Raw genomic sequence first — 14,919 nt, forward strand, 5'->3', positions numbered from 1 at the left:
TTTGTGACTTCACGTCTCATAGGGTCCATTGGCTGTGTCTGATGCCTCCTGCCTTGGCCCTGCTGATGCGCCCCGCCCCCCCCCCCCCCCCCCCCCCCCCTCCTCTCTACCTCCTTCTGTTTCATGGATTGTGGAGGTCCATTCATACATTATCATATTCATGTAATGTGTTTATGTAACTTTGTAATGCTGTTCATTCTGTACACATGACATCTATTGCTTCTGTCCATCTGGGGAGAGGGATCCTCCTCTGTTGCTCTCCTGAAGGTTTCTTCTCTTTTTTCCCTTTCAAAGGTTATTTTTGGGGAGTTTTTCCTGATCCAATGTGAGGTCCTGGGACAGGAATGTCGTATGTGTACAGATTGTAAAGCCCTCTGAGGCAATTTTGTCATTTGTGATATTGGGCTATACAAAATAAACTGAAACTAAACTCGTTATGATTTTATTAATGTCTTAATAAGATAAGAAAATACTGTGTTAGTCCCACAATGACTTAAAATTACTCGATGTCTTTTAGTTTTTATGCGGAAAACAAGATGAAACAGAAGCGACAAAAGCGTTGACGTCACCGGCAGCCTTGCACGCGCCAGTTCTCCCGGAAATAGCCGAATGTGTCCGACACATCCCGAGGGGTCTACACGGAGGAAATGCTGGGGATGCTGCTCTGACAGAGAGAGAGCGAGAGAGCGAGAGAGAGAGAGAGAGAGAGAGAGAGAGAGAGAGAGAGAGAGAGAGATAGAGAGAGAGAGAGAGAAAGAGAGAAAGAGAGAGAGAGACCGCGCGCGCACGGGAGCAGACGGATACCGTGTCTGTGAGTCAAAGGAACAAGAGCGGAGCAGCTGAGCCGGGATTTATTTACCTGTCGCTCCTCAACGGTGCGTTTACGGACCTGCTCTCCAACACACCTGCGGGGGATTGGAGGAAGTGTTGCGGGACCGGAGAGGAATTTAGGAGACTCTTTTCTAAAACTGTGTGTGACATCTGGGGACCTGGTCGCACTTCTGCTCGGTCAACATCTTCTCCGAGATGCAAACGTCCGGGAAGCAATAACCATGGTGAGTTACACCTCCTGCTGGGTACATGTGCATGCAGCGTCCTGCAGACGGACTCGCGGCTCCCCCGGGTCCGTCAGCACCCCTCTTTGCATCTGACATTGGAGTCAGAACTTGACACCAGAAATCTGTTCAAAATCAATACATTGTGTGCACGCCAAATTACACATCCTGTCTCGCATGGCAATGATATGGATATGGATACTAATGTTGTTTGAAGTCAACTTTAATGGCTGAATCTAGTTTTTTTCACAATGAGCCAGAAACAGGTTGGAGTCATAGATCTGATTATTCTGTGCCTTTATGATTGACAGACGTTCCCTCTTATTATTAGTTGAAGGCAGATTAATGAGAGCATCTTTCCGTAGCTACGAACCAAAGAAGTGAACCTGGAGCTCCGCGCTCCGCGGAGGAACCTCATGCTTCATTTGCGTGGCATGTTGCTCCACTCACATGGATCCACTCTGTGCGTCGGCAACACGAGGACATGAAGACATCACGCACAGAACCATGCCGCTTTGAGGCGTGTATTCAAGTTGAAGTGTGTGCGCGTGTGCGCGTGTGCGCGCGGTAGCTCCTGGAAAACAGTGCGACTCGCGGACTATTTTTAATCCATCCATGCTTCAGAAATATCTAAGTCCAGTGTGTTTGCAGCACCAGCAACACGTCAGGTCAGTTATGGTTTGCAATAGGATATATGTATCCTATTGCAAACAATAACTGACCTGTATATATATATATATATATATATATATATATATATATATATATATATAAGAAGAAGAAGAAGAGGAGGTGGAGGAAGAGGAGGAGAAGAAGAAGAAGAAGAAGAGAAGAAGAAGAAGAAGAAGAAGAAGAGGGTGCAGTTCACCTGGATCTGACAGAGAACAGAGAAGGAGCGAGGTGGGAGGAGTGCATACGTGCAGCAGATGGAGGGAAGAGGAGTGAGGACAGGAGGCCGGAGAGGAGGTGCAGACCCAGAGGAGGTGGAGGGAGGGAGGCGTAATATTCTGTGTGTTGTTTGTCTACCTCGCTGCCTTTATTAGGAAGAGAAGAGCCACACACACACACACACACACACACACACACACACACACACACACACACACACGCACACACACACACACTCACGGCTGCTCCCTGGCCGTCTCTGGTGTTTTGACAAGCCTCATTCTTATATTCATAACCATTGAAACATAATCGAGGGTTAGTTGAATGGTCGGTTCACCCTAATAACAGGATGTGTTTGTTTCCTCCATCACATAAGAGATGTGAAATGGATTTATTTGTTTTTGCGCTGTGACATTTATAATCAAGGAATGTCCCTTCATTTTTGGCCTTTTAAATACCTTATTATTATTATTGCGAACATCATCAGGAAACTCAAATATTCTATGAGATGCACTGGTATAAAGGCAAAAGCAATACCAAAAAGGTGCATGCACACTAAATAAATAACTATTAACAGCGGTGGCGTTTTGACATTGCGTCTTCATACTTTGCACGCTGCCGAGAGACATTTGGTGTCCCACATTGAGCCTCTGCCACATCGCAATGTGTGCACCGACACATCCGGTAAGTGCTTGGTGGTTCCCTCCGAGGCTGTGGCTGCCGGTTCCACGGCGGTCTGGGGGCCGCTCACTCTCAGCCGGCCTCTCCGCCTCGATACAGTGTGTCATTTCAGGGATGAGCAAGCATGGATCCATATGGGTGGAGAGGGTTGCCATGTTTTGGCCTTCTGTTTATACAGCATTTGCATCCTGGTTGGAGTCAGGGCTACAAATCCCTGCAGGCTTGGAAGCGGTCTCTGATGGTTCTGTACAGGACCTTTATGGTTCTAATATTAGCCTTTAGAACGCCTCTGTAGTATCATGTACGATTGTTTGCTCTATGTTCTTATTATTTTTATTTCTTATTATTTTTATTTTTATTTATTAGGGTCCGAGCAACTGTAATTGTAGTTATTCTTATTTTTTTGTAGCTTTTAGGATGTTATAATTATGGTATGTAAAGTGTCTTAGTGCTATATAAATTAAATGCATTGTTATTATTATTATGTAGATGAGAGCTGCTTTACTGGAGATATGAGGCCGATACACATTATTTTCTTCATCATGAAAAATAACCAACCAATAAACACTGGGATATATATATGTGTATATATATATATATATATATATATATATATATATATATATATATATATATATATACACGCTCCACGTACCCCTCTTGCGTCAGTTTATGGATTCGCCTCTATTGGCCAAAGGAGGAAGTGAGGAGACGTACCGGATAACCCTGGGGTGGATGTTCGGGTCAAACAAACACACGACTTTGACCCAGGAAACCTCTGTTCGTGTCCCGTGTGAAACCAACTCATTGTGTGCGACTTTTTAGAATGTCCGTACCAAAGTTTTGTAACATGTCCTACTTAACTTGTACATAACTTACAAACATAACTTAAGTCCCGTAACAACAGAACAATTTCGAGCTCAAATGCTTGTCTGTGTCTTGTGTGATAGTAAATATTTGTTATATTTAAGTTCTGGACTTTTGGTTGGGCAAAACCAGACGGTTGAAGACATGACCTGCATGCTCTGGCAAACTGTGATGGGCACTTTTCAGTTTTGTATGACATTTATGGACTAAACAATAAATCAATTAATCAAAAAAATAATCTGCAGATATAATCTTTTCATTTCTCCATTGGTCCAGGCTTTATGCTAAGCTAGGCTAACAATGCACTGACATGGGATTGATAAAGATACTTTCACGTCTGCTTCCAGGACGTTTTGAGGGAGCATGATCATTGAAACACGTGCTGACTCATCAAATCATTCTTAGTGGAGGATTCTCAGACTAAAATAGCAAAACCTGAGCTAAGTGAGATGTCTTCTGACTTTGTGAGGCTCAACGCCTGTAGTGTTTTTAATGAAGTCTTCTTGCACCTAAAGCAGATGTAGTCTCTCTCCCTCGCCCTCACACATGAAGATTCCTGCACATCGTCCCTCAGCGGAAAACATCCGTTCTTCTTTATTTTCCTCTTGTAAACATGGGAGAGAGCAGATGCTCGGCGCTCCGGTGCCACAGTTGTTTCCCGATGAGATCAGATTCCAGCAGGTTGCTGTTTGCTGCTGCAGCGTCTTCAAGGGAAAGCATCTTTCTTCTCCAGGTTGTTGTAACCACACAGACAAACGGCTCCCCCATCATCCCATCTCATCTGTGCACAGCGGGGTCGTTTATGCTTTCTGTGTGAGTTCAACACAAAGGGTGCTTTGCTGTTCCCTGAATATATAAAGGTTAAAAAAAAAGATTTGTTACAGGTTTTGTTCGTTGTATTGTCAAATAAATGTGCTGTAGATCTCCAGGCAGTATTGAGAGGGCATTTTCTTTTTATTCAGTGTGGTGGTCAGTAATGGTGTACATGAAATGCTGCAGTTAGGTTAAACAGGCGGAGCAGGGAACAGGTTTGATAGCAACAGGCTGTGCATTGTTTCCTGTGGATGTGATTGGATGCGAGTGTTCAGCTTGTCTCCTGCATGTCGTGGCATTGTCCCGGTGCCGATGGACCATTCTGCAGCTCGTCTCCTATCATCCCCACAATAGAACAGGACCACAATAGCCTTTCCACCGAGACTCTCTATTGTTTGGTGTTCAGCCAAAGAGCAGCGAGAGTGGTGCTGTTTCATCTCACCTCCGAGATGCTATCAGCACGACAGACGTGTGACGTCCCCACTGAGACACATGGCTGCCGTTGGGTGTTTGGCCTGTGCACGTGTCCATCGTGGTAAACAGGATGTTTGGGTGAGACACGACCTGCAGAGAGACTGCTCAGTAGCCTTTTAAAAATCTATAATGATATTACAATGTTTTAAAAAAAAAAATCATCTCTGTAACAAATTGAATGAACTGCATTGCTTACTGAAGGGAGGTTAAGAGCTGCAATGATTAATCAAATAAACAATTAGTCAAATTAACATGAATTAATAAAGACATTAATTGGAAACTATTTTGATAATTGATTGATTGTTAAAGCAATTTGTTTTCAAGCGTACACGCAGAAGAAATGCAGATTTCATCTTCTCAAGTATGAGGATTCAAGTGGGGCAACTATTCATGAGCAAAACAGGCTCGTTGGAGACGAGCCAGTCTTCGCCAGTCACCGGCGATCGGCGCGCAATGCATGCTGGGTAGATGTGTGTAACTCTCCACCGACTGCGTGGCCCAGTGCATGATGGGAAACACCTGACTGTCGCCACAGTCAGGTGTTTTCTGTGTAGTTGTAATACTTGACTATCTCAGGTTTAATCTAAAAACACATATTGTGTGGTTGATAATAATAATAAAGCTTATTTATATAACACATAACACAAAACGAGTAGCAATGTATTTCACAGGCTGACATAAAAAGAACAAAAGATAACATAAAATGCAGCTACACACGTATTTCTACATAAATACATATTTACAAACGCATGTGAATAGATCCAAACAAGGTCTATAAACTACAAGTAGCCTACAGATCGAAAGTAACAGGAAGTATTTCAAAGCCCTCTGTCTGTACTCCGTCACACAGCCCCCCCCCCCTATGTGAACTGTGAGCCTGATATTGACTGCAGCGCACCCATTAATAAGACCAATGAGCAGAGAGAGCTGAGCCGGAGCCAGATATGTAATCAGCCAACATGTTGTGCCGATATGTGAAATCATTGAAAGAAATGAGGCGTGGAGTTTAGAGCAGACATGGAAAGACAGAAATGAAGTGATTACAGTAAGAGTCCCACAAGCCTCCCCCTCCCCCGGCTCCTGTTATGGATGAATAGCTTGCAGTGTTGGGGCTGTGACTTGGATGTTCCCTGGATGCTCCCTGCATGTAAAAGCTTCCCTCCTCATCACTGCATCAGGGCCCTGCAGTCTGGAAGGTCGATTAGCTTTATTAGATTGAAGGATGAAAAGCCAACGTTCTCCGTCATCAACCGGGAAATTAGGCCCTCTCTTAGAATTCAGACAGAAATATTCCGCAACATATGTACGTGAAATCAAAATGCCTTATTGGATTAAATCAGCTCATGGTCTTTCCATTAACAACTCCTTAAGTTACAATACATTTGTGATTTAATCAGCACTAATAAACATCCAAGTCAATTTATTTATTCATATATATATATATATATACACACACAAACTTGTAAATCACTATTTTCTGCGTAGTTTCACCTGACTTTCACCTGACTTTGCTCCGTGACTTGCCTCATTAAAAGTCTCCTTGGGTTATAGCTCCTGAAATAAAAGCAAGTCATTTCTAGGTTGCTGCTGGTTGAGCACATAGACACATAGACATGTTATAAGATGTGGACGTTGTTGTCGTGACGCGTTAGATTGGTTTGTGGACTGCAGGTCTGAAGTCTGAAGGCTTAACACCTAACCTGAGGCATGGGATGGAGTGAACTTTGACCTTGTAAATAGCTGCTGGACAGAACAATACCAACAATGTTTCTATTATTTGGGAGTTTTTCCTGATCCGATGTGAGGTCCTGGGACAGGGATGTCGTATGTGTACAGATTGTAAAGCCTTCTGAGGCAAATTTCGTAATTTGTGATATTGATATAAAATAAAGTGAATTGAATTGAACAATAACAAATCACAGGCTATTATTTTGGGCAATATCTCCCAATCCTCCTGTCAAATGAATCTGACCATTCAGATATTTCTTGTTGACTGTTGTTTATGAGCTGCCCTCACGGTGGCACTACGCGCTGAACTTGCACAGCCAATTTCAATGATTTCTTGGCCAATAATTGTTGCAATATCTTTTCTTCGTATAAACGTTTCATACGTACATTGTTGTTACTACACTGTCGTTTACCTGTTTTCTGAATGGAACGGGCTTTAATATTGAAATGGGCATTGTTGCCCGATGCAACAGACTTTGAATTTGGAATCCGAACACCTGCCAGTTATTTGCACATCTGGCTCAACCCTCCACATCAGGGCTGCAATCCACCCCCCAACAGACCTGCTGCTGTGGCTGTGTGCTGGCGCTCTGCAGGGAAGCACACGCTGTGACACGCAAACATGGCCACAGCAGCTCAAGAGGGAGTCATTTATTGAAATATAGCAATATGGCATTCACTATTTACATTTGTCCTATTTTTGGTGAGATACTGTTGACCCTAATTACACACAATGTTTCCTTGTTCTTATTTGCTGTATCAAGTACATAATGCCGCACTGAGTGATGCATCTATTGATTTATGAAACGGGTAATGTATTATTGATGTTCATTATGAATGAAAGCTTGTTCATGCAAGTTATTTACTGTTGTCCACCATGACACAAGAGAACTATATGAACAACTTGAAGAGGTCAGGTCAGAATTAAGGCTTTATTCCCACCAACCAGAGTTGCTAGTTGTTGGAAGTAGAAGAGTAGACTAACCTAAATTCTTTTGATGAATTCTATTTTGGTCCAACGTTTAGGTTTGAGGAGAGCATAACGTCTGATCCTTTGTAGATCTAACATGTTACATGAAGGGTTTACTTCCACCTCACCAGAGTTGAAACACTAGAAAGAGTTATGAGCTTTGAGGAGCTTTCGTTGGGTTCTGTCGCGCTTGAAAGAATTCTGGTAAAAATTACTGCATCTTAATGGAGTCTTGTGGGTTTGAGGCGAGCATTGTAATTCAATTTTTCAATTCAATCCAGTTCATTTTGTATAGCCCAATATCACAAATAAAAAATTTGCCTCAGAGGGCTTTACAATCTGTACACATACGACATCCCTGTCCCAGGACCTCACATCGGATCAGGAAAAACTCCCCAAAAATAACCGTTGACAGGGAAAAAAGGGAAGAAACCTTCAGGAGAGCAACAGAGGAGGATCCCTCTCCCCGGATTGTGTTAATTGTGTTTCTTACATTTATGAATTATAATAATTCTTCAAATCTTTTCATAGGACTACAGGTTTTTAATCTGTGTATATTGTTTTGAAGAATGCAATATCAATATTCTAGAAATAGAAATACACTGAAATATTTTAACTTTGGACTTTTCCAATATATGCTCTCCGAACGCTAGGAAGGAGTCTTCCCTAGCCTGTGTAGGAGCCGACATCTAAGGATGCTTCCTACCAAGGTGTTGACTTGAAAACATGAAACGCATTGCAATGCAACATAGTACATCACGCAGTGCTTCAGCGATAATCTCATTAGCCGGATTAGATGCTTCTTTTTGCCACATGAGCAATATTTCAACTGAAGCATAATCCAGTCACTCAAAGGGAAACAATCCATTTTCAATGACTTGTTATGTAATAAGGTTTGATATTCATGACTGCACAGTGCAGAGCCAGCGGGAGCACTATAAAAGCTGTAACGGTGTCTTTTATGGCTCTTTTAATGCCCTCCCTCTAACAGAGGAGCTGAACTGGCCAGTTAGAGAGCACAGAGGACGGAGGGCTCCACCAGGCCGGGACATGGCCGCTTGATCGGAACCAAAGTCAAACACTGAGCTATTAAAAGAAATGCACCGTTCATGCCGTTTGTTTTCTGGACAGATAATCAAGACGGTTTCATTCCACAGTTGTATTAATGTCAGGGGCGGGGGGGGGGGGGGATTAATCTGGAGCTAATTTGAATAACTAAAACATTACAAGTTAGCGAGCACATCTGAAGATAACTCATTTCTCTCCCAGGTGGGTTTCATTTCCTGTCGGCATTGAAGCCGTACTTTCTGACAATTTTCTCATCGTTATCACGAGAAACAGAATGGAGCAGTTTCAGAATTATTGACCAGACTGATGGGACTCGACACACACTCAAAGACATTCTTATGGATGATAGGCTACATACAGGATCACCCAATCAAACACTCACTCTACCACCAAATTCTTGTGTTCTCATAATACTTTTAGATCCACTTGAACCAGAACCACTCTTCACATTGGCATTGAAAATAATAGAAAATCCATCACTGGTTTGCCTTTTGAACCCGTTGTTTCCTTCTCCCAAACGACTGGTGAAAACACCAGGAGCAGGAGTTGAGTTTTCATTAAAACTGAATTATGACTGGTGTCAATGCCAAATTAATCAGAGCACACAAGGCCTGATTGTCTCCTAAGTTAACGTAAGACCGGCGGCTGATAGGCAATGCAGCATTTAAAAGGCTGGCGCAGCACTCACTCCACATAAAACGCTCCGGGGCTAAATATGCCTGTGTGATCCTTCTTTTTGAAATTATATTTACATTATGAGACTTTATAGTTTTGTAATGGATTCCTAGTGTGATGAAATCAATTGAGATATCTTGATACACTATAACGTTGTCATAATAACAAGCACATACTAACTCAAATTTCTCAAACTCTTATTTTGCGTATAATAAAATGAGAAAATGTTCAGTACTTTTCATTTCTAAACTATTTAATACCCACAAGAGCATATGTGGTTATTTTATATAGACTATTTTATTAATTGAACTGAATCAGAAAACATGCTATATTGTGATATATATCGCTATTGATATATAGAATGATTATTGGCCGTGCCTCCTTAGCCGTGCCTCCTTAGCCGTGCCTCCTGCCTCCTTGGCCCAGCATCCTGCCATGGCCCTGCTGATGCTCCTCCTCCCATCTACTTCTGTTTCATGGATTCTGTTGCTCTCCTGAAGGTTTCTTCCCTTTTCTCCCCATGAAAGTTGTTTTTTTGGGGAGTTTTTCCTGATCCGATTTGAGTTCAAAGGTCAGGGATGTCGTATGTGTAAAGACTGTAAAGCCCTCTGAGGCAAATATGTAATTTGTGATTTTGGGCTATAGAAAATAAACCAGCTCCAGCTATCTAGATATCATGTAAAAAACACAAAAGCGTGTTTCTCTCTCTTCTGTCATGTCAGCACTATGCTAATATGGTTCATTGTGTTTCCCCGCTGCTCAGCACCCAGTTGGGGGCTTCAGCTGCAGGACAGAGTAGGTCCGTGTGCTCAAGAAGGGATCTGGCCCTGGCCCTCGGCGGGTAGGGTGGGGTGGTGGGGTGGGGTGGTGGGGTGGGGGGTGGGGTGGGTCGGTGAATGGATCTGAAAAGGCTTGGGCCGAGACGGGCTCACAGCTGCCTGATTTATGGCTGGCGATGCAACAAACAGTTAGCCATGTTACCGGCAGGCATATAAGCACTTTCATGGCCACAATTCAAGATTATTTCGGCTATAAATTCTGAGAGATATGGAACAAAAAGAGCATGTGGATTTATGACAAGGGGGGTTGTTGTTTGGGAGCTGCCAGGAGGAAGCTGTGTTTTAATACCCTGTGGACAAGGATGAACGGTCATCCCGCTCTCTTATCTCTTGCTTTTTGTCCAGCGCTGCATCCACATAAATATTCCGGGCCCACCATACAGCAGATGTATTCTCACATCTACATCTAAAGTGTCCCCAACATGAGCGTTTTAAAGCTGATATCAATATGTCATGACGAAAAACAATTGTAACCGGCCGTTGAAGTTAATTTAAACTGTCACAAAACCAACATTTTGTTTCTTTACACTGGTATTATTATCTATAGTTGGTATTTTATAGTGCCATGATAAAAACACCATTAAAATGTTCAGGAAATAAATCATTATTTTTATTTTGCTCCATACAAAGAAAAAGGTTTAAAACAAAACTGAAAATTACTTTTTATACTCAACTAATATATAAGGTTTGTTTGATGCTTTTTTTTTGGTTCTTACTTTTTTGACACATACTCAGCAAAGCTAGTTGTTTGTCTTTGTAATGAGGGAGGAAGAGAGAATGGCCTCTGTTTAGTCTCCTGCTCTCTGCACTGTGTTTTAATGCAGTTAATTAAGTCAGGCGCAACCTGGTTCTACCGAGTGAAGCCGATCTGGAAGTGTCTTAAAACTTCTCTCTACTGACCACCAGGGGGCGACTGCTCTGGTTGTATAGAAGTCTATGCTTCATGTCTTAAAATGTGCTTTCCCTCTACTGACCATCAGGGGGCGACTCCTCTGGTTGTATAGAAGTCTATGCTTCATGTGTTAAAGCTACCTTCTCTCTATTGACCACCAGGTGGCGACTCCTATGGTTGTATAGAAGTCCATGCTTCATGTGTTAAAGCTGCATTCTCTCTACTGACCACCAGGGGACGACTCCTCTGGTTGTATAGAAGTCTATGCTTCATGTATTAAAGCTGCATTCTCTCTACTGACCACCAAGGGGCGACTCCTCTGGTTGTATAGAAGTCTATATAAAATGACTCTACAACTCTCTTGATTTATTCCCTCAGTAAACATTTAAAACATGAGTTTATGGTCTCAATCTCTAGTTTCAAGTCTTCAGCATGATGTACATTTAGTAAATGATGATCAACAGACCATAAAGCATGGGATGCTTTAGGGTGGGGCTACAAAGTTATTGACAGGTTGCTGCCGCGACCAGAGACGTCTCTAGGTCACTCCTCCACATTCCAAATATGGGCACTTCTGTTCATTGGTTGCAACAAATACCAACATGACGACGGCCGTAATCCAAGATGGCGACAGCGAAATCTCAAAGCTTCATAACAGCAGTCCACAAACCAATGGGTCACCATGACGACATCCACTCTCACTATGTTGAGCAGGAGTCATTACCGAGCTGCTGAGCTGCAGATAGAAATCATTATTTCTACAGGTCAATGCTGTGAGGTCGGTTATGCTGACATTTGGAATGAGTGATGACATGGTAAAGTTAGATGAAATGAATAAAGTTACATTTAGAACTGCCAAAAAGCATCTGTTACCACATCCTAAATGTGTTGCTAATATGTTTAATTAATCAATGCTTGTGTAAAGAAACAAGTCTTAACTGTTATTAAATTGAGCAGTGACATAGTAGCTGTTGGAGCCGGAGCACAGCCCCTCTGAGGGACCGCTGGACGCTGACATCAGCAGCTCCACTGATTACACTTCAACACAACAGATACAGCTGTTACCCCGACTGTACTGCATAACACAATAAAACCCATATCATACACACCTCTGTTTTAATTTCTATATGTATTCATAGAGATAGTGTGGTAGTCCTCCGCTCGGCTCTCAATATGGTCGCCGCTGTTTATTAAACCAAACGTATTGAAATATGCCAATTGTGATACGTTCACACTCGAAGCCTATGAGGTAGTGATCTGTGGGTCAGGGTTATTTTAACATCCTCTGCACCATGAGTGCCAAGATGCACCTCCATCCCTCAAAAATGTGCATTTATGTCAGAGCTCCTCCTACACACAAACGCACACACACACGCTCACACACACGCACACGGACACACACACACACATGCACATATGCACACACACCCGTGCGCGCACACACACACATGCACACACACACGCACGCGCACACACACACACAAATGCACACACACGCACACACGTGTTGGTCCGTTTCCATAGAGGTGCAGGTATTATATTGTTGTGAAAAACGAGGCCACAGAGGGTAAGATACTACAGGACCAAAAGAACATCGTTTTTTGATTGTCAACTTTCAGACTTCAGTTAACCATTTAAAATGCTCTGGAATAGTACATTACAATTCTAACCAGGGATGACGGTGGATATTATATTTTACAAATTGGCCGCAAATGTGAAAATTCCAAATCTTGCTGCTAACTGATGGAACCCGAGCAGTCACACATCTTAACATAATACAACAATTTGCTTCACTTATTCATGACTCGTATAAAGAACGGACTGTTCACACACTGTTCTTCATGTTCAAAAGGCCGGCGTACGGTATGTTCCATAAACACAGCCACGCTGTTCAGGTGAAGCCCTCCGCTGAGGAAACAGAGCAGAACACAGAACAGCGGTTGGTTTTAGGTTCCGTGTGTCTGATAAACCAAGAAGAATCTTCTAAAGAGGAAGCTGCAGTTGTTGTGAGACTTTGAGCAAGAAACCAGCCCACATGGGCCCCGTCGCTGCCACCAAACATCAAGTTCCCCACAAAACTGACAGCTCTCCTCAGAGCAGAAGCACCTGAACGCATCGCGATACCAAAGAACTCTCGTAGCAGAGCTCACCTCGTTCATTTTACTGCAATCTTTCACCTGATTTGACCTCTTTATTTTCAGACACACACACACAGCAAAACAAAACAATTTGAACGTTGAACCTGGCTTTATCCAATGCTTTCTTTTTTTTTTTGCACATTCAAACATATTGTTTAAGGGAACTTGTCTTAATGTCATAACCAACTTTGTAGGTTTCATGGTGATATCTGTTAGTTCAAATATTGACCTCATCCACCTGCAGCGCTTCTCTCTAATAATAAGCACCTCTTTATGTCCATATTTTAACACGCACAGCTTTCAGAGCTTCCTGTGCCAGCAGCAGCAGCAGGCGGCTTTGGAAAGATATTTTTCTCCCAGTATTGCAGCACATGGAAGTGAGAGTGGCCGTGTTATGGAATACTGATGGAGCTTGGATTTTTGCTTCCTGTCCACATTTGTTGTTAATCAATTTTCAAATGTGCCTGCATGAATAAGATATTCACTAATGATTCCCAGTAGATGCATTTGCTCAGTGTTGTTGTCCACTCAGTGAAGTGGAAGTGCAATTCAAAAACGGAGGATGGTAGCGGACAAATGGCCCGTTGCTGTGGATGTGAGACCGTGGTGCTTTCATATTGTAAATAGCACGCATCGCTTTGTTTGTTTGACGAGCCGCTGTACGTGTTGACAGCGGGATGGATGGAGGGTCAGGTTAGTCCTAGAATCAACGTGGTCAGAAGATGATATTCCTCTGCATATTGAAGGCCCCCCAGGGGATGAATGTGCTGTGGCCCGTCTTACCATATGTCAAGGTGTGCTTTAGAACGCCACTTTGTGACCTTATTACCATCTAAATATTATTAATAATGGACATATTGGATGGCTATCTGATATCAAACAAAGACATTGGAAAGGGAATTATGACCATTAAATATCATTAAAACTACAAATGACAAGATTTAATTTAATCCATGTGAATTTTATTTCCTCATTTGAGTTTTTTATGGTAAAAATAAAATACCAAAATAAAAGGATAACGTTTAGAATGTGTAATGTTTTACTGACTTTTTCTTTTTGGATATTGGCAAAAAAATTATAATTTTGGATTCTTGTAGACCTGCTGCTATAATCAAACAACAAAAGGGATCCGTATCTGTTAGAAATGGATCATCAGTGATCGTCAATTAATATCACCGGCAAAAAAAACGTGATCGGTGATCTCTAAAAGTTATATTTGCTCCCTTTTTTCTTCCGAACCGATCCTTACCACTAGTAAATACTCTGTCAACCAATCACATCACTGGCCTCATCACTCTGAAATTTCTCAGCCACTCACAGTGAAGTATGACGACAACAACAACAACAGCTCAACAAATCGAAAGATTTGTCTTCGAGGAATCATTGTGTTGTCTGGATGTCAACACACAGCATCACACCTCTGTAGCCAAAGGCAGATGGTGTGTGTGTGTGTGTGTGTTTACAGTGCATTAACACTGATATTGAATTTAAAGTGATCGTAATGATAGAAATGGATAATAAAAAATGTTGATGAAGCCGTTTATTGATACGACCGCTATTCCCGATATAATAACACATCTGCTCCTCATGTTGGAACCAACCGGTCCCACTGTGTTGTAAAATGTGAGCCAGCAGAGTTTGCACCGTTCTGCATTTCGAGATTTAAACCATGAAACGCAACTTTATTTAATAGAAAGGAGGCAGTGACACACAGGATTGATGAGACCGGTTCTAATGCTTGCGAACCTTCTACAGCAGCCTATTGTCTTTGCACCTAATTTAATAATGTCAACACAGCACTGCACTCTGCTGAGGCACTTCTCAACTCATT

The 14,919-nt window shown here is 42.3% G+C and overlaps 1 protein-coding gene across 1 annotated transcript in view; it reads left to right on the plus strand.

Moving 5' to 3' along the window:
* Nucleotides 1–804: 804 nt before the first annotated feature.
* Nucleotides 805–14,919, plus strand: part of ptprfa (protein tyrosine phosphatase receptor type Fa) — a 273,794-nt gene continuing 259,679 nt past the window's right edge. The window contains exon 1 of the mRNA XM_034530507.1: nt 805–1,055. The gene's annotated coding sequence lies outside the window, so the exon portion shown is untranslated. The remainder of the gene's footprint in view (nt 1,056–14,919) is intronic.

This window comes from Cyclopterus lumpus, chromosome 4, assembly GCF_009769545.1.
Source record: "Cyclopterus lumpus isolate fCycLum1 chromosome 4, fCycLum1.pri, whole genome shotgun sequence".
NCBI lineage: Eukaryota > Metazoa > Chordata > Actinopteri > Perciformes > Cyclopteridae > Cyclopterus > Cyclopterus lumpus.